General features: G+C 40.4%; 2 long non-coding RNA genes across 8 annotated transcripts in view; one reads left to right on the top strand and one right to left on the bottom strand.

Moving 5' to 3' along the window:
* The window catches only part of LOC103236619 (uncharacterized), a 39,938-nt gene that overhangs the window by 5,082 nt on the left and 20,883 nt on the right, over window positions 1-13,973 (top strand). For 5 of the 7 annotated variants that reach the window (XR_012093520.1, XR_012093517.1, XR_012093516.1 and 2 more), the window contains exons 2-3: window positions 85-229; window positions 2,107-3,665. This is a non-coding gene — a long non-coding RNA (uncharacterized lncRNA). The remainder of the gene's footprint in view (window positions 1-84; window positions 230-2,106; window positions 3,666-13,973) is intronic. The other 2 variants (XR_012093521.1, XR_005239020.2) reach the window with 2 other exon arrangements.
* Window positions 1-13,973, bottom strand: part of LOC119622383 (uncharacterized) — a 56,416-nt gene that overhangs the window by 26,172 nt on the left and 16,271 nt on the right. The window contains exons 4-5 of the long non-coding RNA XR_005239022.2: window positions 11,865-11,934; window positions 9,822-10,328 (exon numbers count right to left, since the gene is read on the bottom strand). This is a non-coding gene — a long non-coding RNA (uncharacterized lncRNA). The remainder of the gene's footprint in view (window positions 1-9,821; window positions 10,329-11,864; window positions 11,935-13,973) is intronic.

The following is a 13,973-nucleotide window of genomic DNA, read 5'->3' as shown; positions in this document are numbered from 1 at the left end:
TACATATACCCTTACAATAGAAATGAGTGTGTCATTTGTTCATTGACTAAATATATATTGAGTACCTTCTGGTTGTCATTACAGATTCTAGGGATACAATGGTGAACAGGCGAATGGAATGGTGAAACCAAGTCCTGGAGATGACTGGTGTCAGTCCCCAGTTGTACTAAACCTGTTTTCATGGAGTTTACACAAGAAGTGGCGACAAAAGACAGACAATAACCAAGTGGTCAGTAAACCAATGCAATGATTTCAGACAGCAGTAAGAGGATAAGATAAGATAGTAATAGCGGTGTGATAAGGCAGAGGCTGGACGCTGAGGTGGAGACTAATTTTGATGGTTATAGGGAAAGCCTCGTTTTATCCAATACAGTGAAGTTAGTTTCACTGTTAAAAAGATACATTTTACATTAAAGAGAGTATATGCATATTTATTTACTTCATCGATTTTCAAAATAGCCTTTCTCATTATACAGATGACAACCGAGGCTCAGGGAATTAAGGAAATTGCCCAGGGCTACACACAGCTACTAAATGACAGAGCTGGGATTCAAACGTTGGTCCAATTAACCCAAAGCCTGTGCTGTCTCCACTATACCATATTGCCACTCACCAAGACAGGCTCTTGAGAAAAAGGGCTTGTGTTACTGTTAGGTTTGAACAATCTTTTTTAGTATGTTTGAGGCCTTTTAGAACCTGTTTTCTACATCAAAAATAGTAATACACAATATTTATGTGGTGTTTTTCCAGGCACTTTTGTTATCATTATCTCACTATCACATAACCACTCAGTAAGATACAGAGCACTCACAGACCTTTGAGACCACTTTTATAACTGAAATGTAAAAGTTGAATGATTTTCCATGATTACATAGCTGTGGAATGGTGGATATAAACTAGATTCGGATTGCTTGACTTTTAATCTTTTTTTTTTTTCTCCAATATGCCTATACAAAATGTTCGTTTCCTTTTAAAGTACTAAGTTTAAGGGTTTAAATCCAAATAAAACCTGAGAATTAATTTTCATTTCTGATGCAGAATACCAAGGATTTCTCCATTAGTCCTGGTAACTTTATTGCGAAGAAATGATAAAGAGAATAAAAGGGAGTAAGATAAACACTGTACAAGTATAACATTAAATTACCCTTTCTTTTTCTAATTTTATACAAATGAAAAAAAGGATACCCAACTGCAAAGTCCCTGAGATGCTATTTAAATTCAAGTACTTCTGAAATACAAATATGTGATAACTTATTTGCAGCTTAGGAAAAAAAGCCGTTTTTGTTTGTCACGTTGTTGTTGATGATGTCTATGTGTTGTTTGATAATTACTAAGAAAGTATACTCTGGTTTCTCTGCAGACCATATAAATATTTTGCCTTTTTATAATTATTAAGGAAGTAATGATGAAAATGGAAAAAGAGCCTTTTTGATGTTATTCTGTCATTGCATTGTCAAAAGAAAATATATTCCCCTCTTTTCCAAAAGTCAGCTGGGTTTTATCAGCTTTGCAAAATGGTGAATGAATGCCTTGTTCATTATTATTGCTTAAGTCATTCTTATTTATGCCAGTGATTCACGGATTATGTTTTGATTGTTCTTGAGAGATGAAAACACTTTCTTGCTGATGAATAAACACTGCCACTTTTAAAATATTTGTATGCAAAATGTCTTTAAAGCCATTATGAAATGCTTTGCAAGAGTATTAGGAAGCTGTTTTTCGAAAGGCATTTTTTTCTCCACCTTTTCTTTCATGCTAAGCAGCCAGATTGAAAGGCTTTTCAGAGTTAACTTGTTTAAGCAATACCAGTGTTTTAGTGTAATGAATAACTTTTTATAGAGGACAATCGCACACAATTCCGCATGCCGATGTTTCTGTTTCTGTGCTCCACCGATGCAGGGGTTCTGTGGTAGAATCTCTTTCTTTGAGAAAAGCTGAAGCGATGAAAGCCCTGATTAACCTCTGATATTCACGTGGTGCTCTTGATCTTGAGGACTGCAGTAGTCACAAAGCTTTAATGGCAGCCATATGCTTAGGGTATTGTGGATATGGGTGACCCAAATGTGAACTTGGGGGGTGACTGATGCTAACTGCTATTTGTTTCAGGTTTGGTGTGGAGATTACTGATGAAGAGTTTGACTTACTACTTGACAGAATCCCCTTGATGAAGATGGAAATGTCAGAGACCCCCAGTTCATGGCCATGTTGGATTCTTAGCACTCCTTTTCCACATTTTCTCATGTCTTTGTAATTTTTTTATTCTTGTTTTTAATACAGAGAATGTACCCCTAAAAGTACTAGGATTATTTAAGTTTTCTCTTTATTGCCTAGTATCTTACTTATTAATATTTTCTAAGTGACGAAGGATTTTTGAAAAAACATTGTTAACAAAAAGGTAGAATTTTTACATGATGAACCACGGCAATGCATTTGAAACTATTTAATGTCTTAGAACCTGAATAGTGGACCTGGGAGGATAATGTGTGACTGAGATGACAAACGAGGCATGTGAACTGTGTTTGCAGAGTTGGAAAGAAAATTGCAGTAAGTGACAAAAGTCAAGTCCTGGAGATGACTGGTATTTAGTCCCCAGTTGCACTAAACATTCCCCCACACACTGACCTTTTACCCCCCACTCGCCTCCCAAGGGACTCCCATTACAAGACATCCTTCTGCTTTCTTCCCAGAGGAGTCTGCCTGGACAGTAGAGTACACACCCATTGCCAATGGTTGTGTTAAAGGCAGAGCAAGAATGCTTTCTGAAATACTCTCAATCTGTATTTTTCTATCTGGGAACCCAAATTTTTACTCTTTTCTAAAATCTTTTCATGGATTTTATAGGGTAGTTCAAGGCTTAAGCATTTAAAATTCTGATCAGTATTGACCATTTTATTCCTCGAGTACTTTAAGGCATGTTGCAGTCCCAGGCATCTGATGAGTTGGGCTGAAGCCATTGAAAGATGAGCTGCTTCTTCCTAAAGATACTTTTTTTCCCAGAGCAGTTTCAGAATATAACTGTCTTCATCCCATATGCCTCCTGGACCATCCTCCAAATCTCATGATTATCTCTTTAGCCACGAAACCCACCCATGTTTTCTTTTAGTTCTTGATAGCAGGGTGGAAGTTAGCAACCTGGTTTGGCCTAAAGGGCATGAGAAGAGCATGCTGCAAGTCAGAGAATGTCCTCAGACAGAGTCGCAGGTGCTGGCAGTAGGAAGCCCTTGAAGTGAAAAAGAACCAGGAGTGCTGAGGAGGTACCAGTAGGTCTTACCTAAAGGTGAGCATCTCCTACCGTGCAGTTATTCCGTAGCATTTCCCAAGCTTACTTGATCTTCTCTCATGGAGCATCTTAGAGGCTAGCCTTCCACAGAGCGTGGGAATGCTACCTTAGTCGAATAAGTTATTCATCTAAGTATTAGCCTTCATTTTAGGAGGTCAAGATCAGGTGCCTGAGAGAATGAAATGAAGCAGGGGCGGGGGGTGTTTGCTTTGTTTGGTTTTGTTTATTTGTTTGTTTTTTGAGACAGAGTCTTGCTCTGTCGCCCAGGCTGGACTACAGTGGCACGATCTCGGCTTACTGTAACCTGTGCCTTCCAGGTTCAAGCGATTCTCCTGCCTTAGCCTCCCGAGTAGCTGGGATTACAGGCACGAGCCACGACGCCCAGGTAAGTTTTTTATGTTTTTAGTAGAGACGGAATTTCACCGTATTGCCCAGTCTGGTCTTGAACTCTTGACCTCGGGTGATCTGCCTACCTCGGCCTCCTAAAGTGCTGGGATTACAGGCATGGGCCACCGTGCCCGGCCTGTTGGTTTGTTTATACATGGGGCTTGTAGGGAAAGAGAAATGCAAGCAAGTTGTTCTGAAGGGAGTTTCCTGAACTTCCAGAAAGCAGCAGGGTAGAGGCACTGAGGCCCAAGTGTCAGTGCCAAAGGAAAGCGGCAGGGTGGAAAGAGAGAGGTGGGGCACTAACCATAGAGCCGACATGAGCCTGGCCTGTTCCCCTCAGTTTCAGGTGGATACATGTAAATGACAGGTCACATCTCTTTGAATTCTTTATATTATTGACTCAACACATAAAATGACAGATTGTAATTTCGTTGTTAACGTTAACAAATGCCTCTACTTATCTGATATTTTACATACCCAAACTCATTATTATTCCATTTTTGCCTGTGAGAAAACAGATACATAGAAAGATTAAGTGAGTTGCGCAGGTTACAGAAGTCAGTGAGTGCACACTGCCAGCTAAACCTAGGTCCATCTGATTTCAAAGTCTACAAGAGTTTCCACTATTTCACATTGCATTTCTGAATTATACAACAACAGAAATAATTGTTCCCCTTAATAAGCGTTTATTATGTGCCCCATGCCCTGCTAAGAGCTTGACATGCGTTATTTAATTTAACGGTAAAGACCATTTTCCTCAATTCCGCTTGAGTTCACTGATGGATGGCTCACTGTCCATCTCATCTGCCAGAGAGGAGGGTGGTACTCATTGCTTGGTGGTGTGGTGTAATGGCCCCTGAACTGGGTGTTCGGAGACTTGGATGACAAGAGTTATAGCTTGGCTTTTCATTTCATAATGACACGCCCTTCGTCAAATCCTTAATATCCCCTTGCTCAGGTTTTCTCATCTGTAAAATGAAAAGTTTAGCTCAAAAGATCTCCAAGGTTCTCTCTAAGTGTAAAATTCTGCTTGAAGCAGTTTATATTCTCATCAATATTAATGGAGATTTGAGGCAGCCACTTAGTATGACTTAAGAAGATGCTGTAACACAAGCATGTGTCTTCCTGGTAAATAAGAAGAATTAACAAGCAATAACATTAAAGTAATAAATTCATTTTTAGAGTCTACTTTATAATCATCAAATTAAAATCAATACAATAAACATTTATGAGTACTTGTGTTTACAGTCAAGCATTCCTGAATTGTGAAAATAAATGTTTCTTTTAGAGAATTTTTTTGTAATTTTGTCACAAAATCTGCATATATGATCGAGAACTTCATTTCTTATATATATAAATGGAAATGGAAAAGAAACATAACTGTCAAGTTGAGGAGAAAGAAGAACTATAGAAAAGAGTATATAGAATGGTTAACAGTTCCAGGAGTATTAACAATATAAAAATCCATATCACTTTCGACTATTTTTATTTTACTTCTTTGTAAGTCCTACCTTTAGTTTTTAAGCCCCAGTTTTTAAGGATACACATAAATACTAAAACTTTTTTAAAAACTGAATTAAACTCAGGAGGCTGAGGCAGGAGGATGACTTGAGCCCCGCAGTTTGAGGCTGCGGTGAGCTGTGACTGTGCTACTGCACTCCGGCCGGAGTGACCACATGAGACCCCGTCTCTAAAACAAAGAAACAAAAAACTGAATGAAAATTAATGTTTTGACTGTAATAAGATGTTTGAAAAAACTGTAGCAAAAGATGACAAAGTCCATTAAGAACAAATGGTAGACTTTGTGACATGCTCACACTAGTTTCATCACCAAGAAACCAATGGAATTATTTCGCTGGGTTTGTGACTTACCTCGTTCATTTGATAGGCAGCTGTCCCACCAGGAATACCACGTCCAAGAGCAGGATTCTCCTTCCACAGTGTGCGTGTGGACTGGAGAGGCAGCCTTTGGAAGATGGGGCTACCCAGACTTTATAGAGCCCGCTTTAATTCCTTGGAGGTCTGCAATCTCCAGGTTGTCAGTCATCCAGGACCGCGGCTGTTGGTGAGACAGAGTGCTTCCTTCTGGGTGAAGAACTCTGTATTGCTTTCCGAGGGCTACCATCATGGGGCATCACAAACTGGGTGGCTTAAAATGACAGGAATGTATTCTCTCACAGTTCCAGAGGCTGGAAGTTCAAAATCAAGGTGTGAGCTGGGGCACGCTCCCTCTGAGACTCAGGAGAATCCTTCCCTGCCCTTTCCTTACTTCTCAGGGTGACTGGTAATCCCTGTGAGCCTTGTTCTGTGGCTGTGCCACTCTCATCTTTGCCTCTGCTGTCATATGGCACACCGCGTTTCTCTGTCTCTGTATCTGAATTTCCTTGCTCTCATAAAGACACCAGTCTTCTCAGATTGAGGGCTCAACCTACTCCAGTATGACTGTGTCTTAACTAGTAACATCTCCAACTACCCTATTTTCAAATGAAGGCATATTCTGAGGTGCTGGGGATAAGGACTTTGACGTATCATTTGGGGACACAATTTAACACACAACAAACCCTGTTATAGATCTAGCATGTCTAGTTTCTTACAAATTTTCATTGGGGGGAGGGTACAAATAATAATTAGCTCTTGTGCACTCTTGTGCATTCTCTGACAACAGCAGTACCAATAGCTAACATGTAATGCCTACTACTTGTCAGGCACTAAATACTAACTCATTTCATTCTTACGACAGTCCTGCTTCACATATGAGAAAGCTGGGACACAGAAAGCAACTTGCCTATTGTCCTCCAGTTAGCAGTGGTGGAGCCAGGGTGCAAATCCAGACTGCACCTGCCCGGAGCCCACATACTCAATACCACCCTGCCTTCTGGACAGTCAGGACAAGCAGTTGTGCCTCTGCTAACCATTATTGTGCCAACAAGTAAGGTTACACTTGAAATGTGGCTTGCAATGCAAGGTTTAGGTTTTACAGGCAACTCACTTATGTTTTCTGGTTACTTTTTATTTTTTTAAGTCTGCATTCAATTTAGACTTAGTATTAAAAAAAGAATATTAAAATCTCTCAATGATTTTTATATTGATTACATATTGAAATGATTATATTTTAGATATATTGGGCCATATAAAATATATCATTAAAATTAATTCCACTTAAAAGCATCTTTTTTAGTGTGCTATTAGCAAATTTAAAATTGTGAATGTAGTTTTTAGTGTATTCCTATGGGACAGCCTTGAATTAGACAGCAAATTTTTTAAATTAGAGTAGGCAGCATGATGGAAGAAAGAAATTGATTCAGTCTTTTGTCCCAAGTGAATCAGTTCCTAAGGTCTCTGTGCCTTTGTTTCTCTATCTATACAATGTGATAGAAAACTTGAATTTTCCTCACAAGTTTAATTTAACTAATAAATTGAAGACAGTCGATTATGAATCATTTTGCCTAATGTTTGCAGGAAGCTAGACAATTACCCAGCGAAGCCAGAATATGATAATAAAATAGCTCATCCAGATTAAATATGAATTTTAAGTGTTTATTACTTTCTTTAAGCAAATAGTTGTGTATCTTTGAACTACATAGAATCCAGAACAAAATTTTTTTTTTTTTTTTTTTGAGACAAGAGTCTCGCTGTGTTCCCCAGGCTGGAGTGCAGTGGTGTGATCTCGGCTCACTGCAACCTCTGCATCCTGGGTTCAAGTTATTCTCCTGCCTCAGCCTCCCGAGTAGCTGGGACTACAGGCGTGCACCACCACGCCTGGCTAATTTTTGTATTATCTAGGCTGGTCTGAAACTGCTGACCTCAGGTGATTTGCCTGCCTTGGCCTCCGAAAGTGCTGGGATTACAGGTGTGAGCCACTGTGCTTGGCTAGAACAAAACATTTCCGTGGCGAGGCCTGGCTTGCTTGGCTCTAAAGCCAATACTTTTCTCATTATACATTCCAGGTAATGAAAATTATGATAAAAATACAAAAAATTAGGTGGGTGTGGTGGCAGGCACCTGTAGTCCCAGCTACTCAGGAGATGCAGGCAGGAGAATGGCGGGAACCCGGGAGGCGGAGCTTGCAGTGAGCCGAGATTGCACCACTGCACTCCAGCCTGGGCGACAGAGCGAGACTCCGTCAAAAAAGAAAAGAAAAGAAAAGAAAATTATACTTCATAATTTTTAGGTGAGGTGATGATCAGCTGTGCTTCCCCTCAGCAGTGGAAGATGTATGTAGATAAATGAGGTGAGGTTAAAGCTTCCATGCTTTTATTTGACATGATATATTAATTTGTGTAGCCAATTTTTACATAAACCAGAATCTCAAAACTTTTACTCTGTACTTTGCTGGGACTGTGAAGTTGCCACAGTGGCACTTTCATATGAATAAATTCAGAAAATAAAACCACTTAGAGACAATAAGATATTCAGACGTTTCAAGCATTTCGTGTGTTTTTGTCACTTATTCTTATTATCTTTTTTTTGGAGACGGAGCCTCGCTCTGTGGCCCAGGCTGGAGTGCAGTGGCGCGATCCCCGCTCACTGCAAGCTCCGCCCCCCGGGTTCCCGCCATTCTCCTGCCTCAGCCTCCCGAGTAGCTGGGACTACAGGCGCCGCCACTGCGCCCGGCTAGTTTTTTGTATTTTTAGTAGAGACGGGGTTTCACCGTGTTAGCCAGGATGGTCTTGATCTCCTGACCTTGTGATCCGCCCGCCTCGGCCTCCCAAAGTGCTGGGATTACAGGCGTGAGCCACCGCGCCGGCTTTATTATCTTTTAAGTTAGAAAAGCAATAAAGGATTATCGTAAATATCCAAATATAAAGTGTATGTAAGATGAAGAGGGAAAGTTTCTGCACTTACCGTCTTTGCCCAAATCCAGCCTTCAAACAGAAACCAGTTAATTATTAATTTTAACATAGAAGTTAGTACATTAGTTTCGTGGCTCTAAAATATTTGATAAATTATCCCAGTGTTCAATATGAACCTGTTTATGGCTGTGGCCTCTACTAATGTTATATGTATACAATTATTGTTTGTTCTTTATAGTCATATTGGATAAAATGTATACATCTCACATTCATTAAAGATGGCAGTTCAAGGGCCGGGCGCGGTGGCTCAAGCCTGTAATCCCAGCACTTTGGGAGGCCGAGACGGGCGGATCACGAGGTCAGGAGATCGAGACCATCCTGGCTAATACGGTGAAACCCCGTCTCTACTAAAAATACAAGAAAATTAGCCGGGGGTGGTGGCGGCGCCTGTAGTCCCAGCTACTCGGGAGGCTGAGGCAGGAGAATGGCGGGAACCCGGGGGGCGGAGCTTGCAGTGAGCCGAGATGGCGCCACTGCACTCCAGCCTGGAAAACAGAGCGAGACTCCGTCTCAAAAAAAAAAAAAAAAAGATGGCAGTTCTGCTAAAAATATGTGTATTTTCCAACAGTTTTTTGTTGTTGTTGTTGTTTTTTTAGCAAAGAATAATGAAAAGCTGATTTAGAACAATGATCTCCTCCAGAGATGTTTGTTAGAAAAAGCAGACTTTTTCCACATCCCAATTTCATTGTGTGTTGGCACGGCTTATTATGGGGTTTACAAAGATCATCTATGTGGTCTCATGAATATGGGAGAATATCCATAAAATTATATGAGTTATGGATTTTGTTTAGATTTGTTTTGAATGGCAGAGAAATGGCATTATTTAAAAATATGAATGAGCTATGGAAAAAGAATAATTAGGTCAGGGTAGTAGTTAGGGTATAGTTTCTTTAGCTTCATGAGTACATTTACCACAAGTCATTTGAACATGTTTATCCCACACATACAATTACATAAAAATCATAGATATATTCCGTCTTTATGAAGGTCACTTTCCTTATGTTAAGGGGACTCATCTATGAGTACATTAAGTTTGGCCTTTTGGGGAGTTCCACGGTATGGTGAGCCCCACAGTATGGTGAGCCATAAGATTTTCCCTGCTGGATTGTAATTGAGTCTTGCAAATAGCAAACCCCTTGTATCTCAGTATCATAATTAAGGAGTTTCGGGAAATTTATTGACAAATGGTCTAATTCTGAACATGTTATCTGAGAGCAAGAGGACAGTATCTGCAAGTCAAATGATGGAAGAATCTATTGTCGGACAATTAAAACATCTTCGCCGAGACCCACCGAACTAACCTTTGTGTGGTCTTGTTCTCAGATGGAAATGATTCCTGGAGACAGTTGACAGCGTGAATTTTGAGACGACACTAAATGTGTGTGGGAACTTGCAAAAACAAATCTAAAAACAGATTTAGGATCAGGGTTTTCTTCGCTACTTCTTTGCTATGATGGGGTGGGAGTGGGAGCTGGGGCCGGGGGTTGTGGGGAGGCATCAAGGGAAAGGTGACGTTAGAGATGCTGGTAAAAGTTAGTCCTGGTCGAGCCCGGGCTGAACAATGACACAGTGTTGTTGTGGGCTGCCTCCACGACTTAGATATTCTTCCCATGTCAGTATAATCACTACTGGGAGGTAGCTCGATTAAGGATTACCATATCATTAATAGTATCCATGACTTTTGTTCAAAGGCTACTTGTGCAATGTTGCCTTGTGGATGAAGCGCCGTAATCCTCTGAGCCGCAGCTGTAGAGAGGGAGGCTCCTCAGAGCCGCCCACACTGACTTCCCTGTCCTCTCGGATCAGTTCTAAAAAACAGACAGAAACAACAGTCAACTCAAAGCCAAAAAAAAGAAACATCCATTCTACATTTCCACATTCATCCCCAAGCTTCAATCCCTGCCAATGTCTCCCATTCATCTCTTCTCTAACATCCAGATCACCACTCGGATGGTGGCCAGATTAAAGGGGAACAATGCAGTTTTAAACGTAAAGTTTGCATCTAATTTTTTTCTTTGCATGAGAAAAAGCACATTGATTCTATCTATGTGTCTGTCTAATGCTTAGCCAGTAGTTTGTCAGGTCTTTCTTATTTTCTTTGGCAACATGAGGCATGCTTGTGTCTTCCCACTGTCTAGGGTTTCTCAGTTTATTCGGTGAAGACACTTAACTTTGAAATTTGTACTTGGGTAGGAAATTATATATGCAGTTAGTAAACAGTGGAGTTTTGCTTTATTTAATTAATATTATTGCTGCTAAGGAACTTCTATCTCCAGTGGGTGGGAGCACTGAAAGAAAGTGAAAAATTTAGCAGTAGCTTGAAACCTAAGCAAACACACCTGGGTACTGGGATTGGGCGGAAGAAAATAACTGAGTGAGCCACATTTGTTAAAACTCCTTGTGTTAGAAGACGGGAAAGAATGGAGGTAAGCTTTAGAGGACACTTCATTTCATAAAGATCACCCCTCAAAAGGGGAAAGGAAAGGGACGAGGGAAAAAAATAACCTTTATTTATTTGGCAGAGGAAAATGTTAAAAAGTAGTATGAAACCTAGAGTTCAATTTCTTGGATTTTAGCTTCATAATAATTTTTATTCCAAATTGAAATGAAGCTTTGCCTTGGTTTACTCATAAATCATTATTCTAAAGAGTTTTAGTCTTTTATTTTCATCTCATTGCTTCATTTAAAAATCACTGTAACTTTATTTTTTACAAAAAACACTGACAACTTTTATCTATCCTAAGTTATTTTTCTGAGGAATCTATAAAAAGATTTGGACTATGGCCTTTGGATCAGCATGTCTTAAGTTCTTTCTAGTTGCCCAAAGATTGATGTTTGTCTAAAGTACATGGGAAATTTTACTTTTTAAAACCTTGCTCAGTGATGACACTTTCTTTTCCCATCTCTTCTCTTTCCTGTGGCATTGACATCCAAGCTGTGCTGTAATTTAATGTCACTGACATCTCTTCCCTTTAAGATATATTTACTGGGATGCAAATTACATAAGTCTTGCTATCTGAAACACTGTAAGTGCGAGACAGCTGGGAAAACTCAGGAATAGTTTAGCACTTCTCTAGGCCAAGAGTATCAATTCAACAAAATCATTCTCTTTGGCAAGAAAGACTTCACAATACTCATCAGACACTTTAATTTAGTGTCTCTCTATGTCATGGATGTATACGCTCAAGGGATATGGTTTACGTGTAATGCTGCTTAATCTTGTATGTAGTATTTGAGGAACAGAAAACTTGGGAGAATGTGCTCTTGACTATGAAAAACAACCTAGTTCTGACCTTTGCTGTGCTCATATTGGTTAAAGAAGTACCCAGTTCTAGTAGATGTACTGATAGTTTGCTAAGACATGAGCCATCATTTCCATCCCCATTCCGGGATTTGTCTTTGTTGAGTTGATGCCTATAAGTAGAAGTTCTTTAACCTGGAGTTACTTTAAGAAGACACATTATTCCTAACATAGATGACAAGTGTCTGAGATTTTTTAGAAAATTATTTAACATGTTAGCATAGCATTGCAGGTGCAGGCAAGAATGAACCAGGAGAAGAAAGGTGAACAGTGGTCCAAGCAGACATTCACATATGGGAATGTTACCATATTAAAATGTGATACCAATTTCTGTGAGTGTAAATAATACCTCAGTGTATCGTGTATTCACTCTTACAAAGAAGTTCACAAATTATGCAGGGTTTTTTTTAGTGACAGGAAAATTTCATAAAATTGGTACTCTGCTAAAATACGTAATTTTAGGTAACACAACAGACTTGCTGCTCAGTGCCATATGGGGTAATAGTGATTATCCATTCTTTTTTTTATTATTATTATTTTTTTGATGCGGAGTCTTGCTCTGTCACCCAGGCTGGAGTGCAGTGGTGTGATCTCGGCTCACTGCAACCTCTGCCTCCCAGGCTCAAGCGATTCTCCTGCTACAACCTCTCAAGTAGCTGGAACTACGGGTGCCTGTCACTATGCCCGGCTGATTTTTGTATTTTTAGTAGAGATGGGGTTTCACCATGTTGCCCAGCCCTGACCTCAAGTGATACCCCCACCTCGGCCTCCCAAAGTGCTGGGATTACAGGCGTGAGCCATTGCGCCTAGCTCGTTATTATCCATTCCTGATGTTCTTTTCCTTGTCGAGGGAGCCCGCTCGCGTAGAGTTCTTGGCTTCTCTCTTCTGCCTCCTTATTTTCTCCTCCCAGGAGTAGAAGGGTGACATTTCCGATTTGCACCGTGGGAGAGCATAGCCCAGCCCCTTTCTGCTCTGGGAGGCACTGCCCACAGGGTGCTTGCGTTCCAGACTGCCCTTCTGGCTCGAACGTTTTACAGGAGCCTGCCTCTAGGGGGAGAGCTGCAGTTTTTAGCACCGTGACTAGATGATAAGTTTGAGGGACAATATTCAGAAGATCATTATTACCATGCAATTATGCCATATTATCCAAGAGCTCTGTCAATAATAAAGCTGACCCACATAATACTTATCTCTCAGTTCCAGACCCAGGTGATAAAAGCAGGGGTCTTTTTTTATAGACACTGCCCCTTAAGCAGCAGTGTCTATAGCTTAAATGCTCGGTATCAGTGGTTCTCAAAGTATGATCTGAGGACTTTTTGGAGTCCTTGAGATCCTTTCAGGGACCTGTGGGGTCAAAACTATTTTGTAATACTACTAAGATGTTATTTGCACTCTCGTTCTGATGAGCATGGAGCGGAGTGTGCAGAAGTGACGCGTGATGACACTACTGAAAACTGCGCTGTGTAATTTTACGTTTTAAACATTTCTCCATTTTTATATTGGTAAACATTGATAGTCAGAATGAATGTATATGTTCTGGATTTCTCAGTAAATAATTATATATAAATAACTTTCTCCTACATACATCAGTGCTGATTGGGGTCCTGATTAATTTTAAGAGTGTAAAAGAATTCTTAGATTAAAAATTTTGAGAATTGCTGCTCTAAACCTTAATGGGGAGAGAAGCGCTGTGGCCTGAAGTGAGACACCTCTGGGTGGCTCTGCTACTGAAAAGTGTGGGAGTTCCCTCAGGAGACAGCCAGATTTTGTAATCTTGGACATCTCAATCCACCCTGATGAAAACTGGAATAGATGAGTTACTCATTACGCGCTATTCATTGAAGGTCCGCTCTATGCTGGGCACTGTCTCCTAGGCAGAGAGGACCCATGGATGAGCAACTCCATCACTGCCCTCTAGAGTCTCACTGTCAAGAGGAGGCAACAAGCCGGTGAAGAGATTGACATAGAGTGTCAGGTGTATCAGAGGTGCTGTGGGAACACAGAGGGGTGCTAATCCAGGGAGCAGGAGACGGATAGACACTCTAAACTGGATCTTGACAGACAGGTAAGAGTTGGCCAGGAGAGGAAAAAAGTGAACCATATTCCAAGCAGAGACACTAACATATGCAAAGGCCTAAAACAGTGCTTTTT

The sequence above is a fragment of the Chlorocebus sabaeus genome, chromosome 7 (genome assembly GCF_047675955.1).
Source record: "Chlorocebus sabaeus isolate Y175 chromosome 7, mChlSab1.0.hap1, whole genome shotgun sequence".
Classification (NCBI taxonomy): Eukaryota; Metazoa; Chordata; class Mammalia; order Primates; family Cercopithecidae; genus Chlorocebus; species Chlorocebus sabaeus.
Note: the sequence above shows the minus strand (reverse complement) of the source record. Positions and strands in the feature narration are given on the sequence as shown.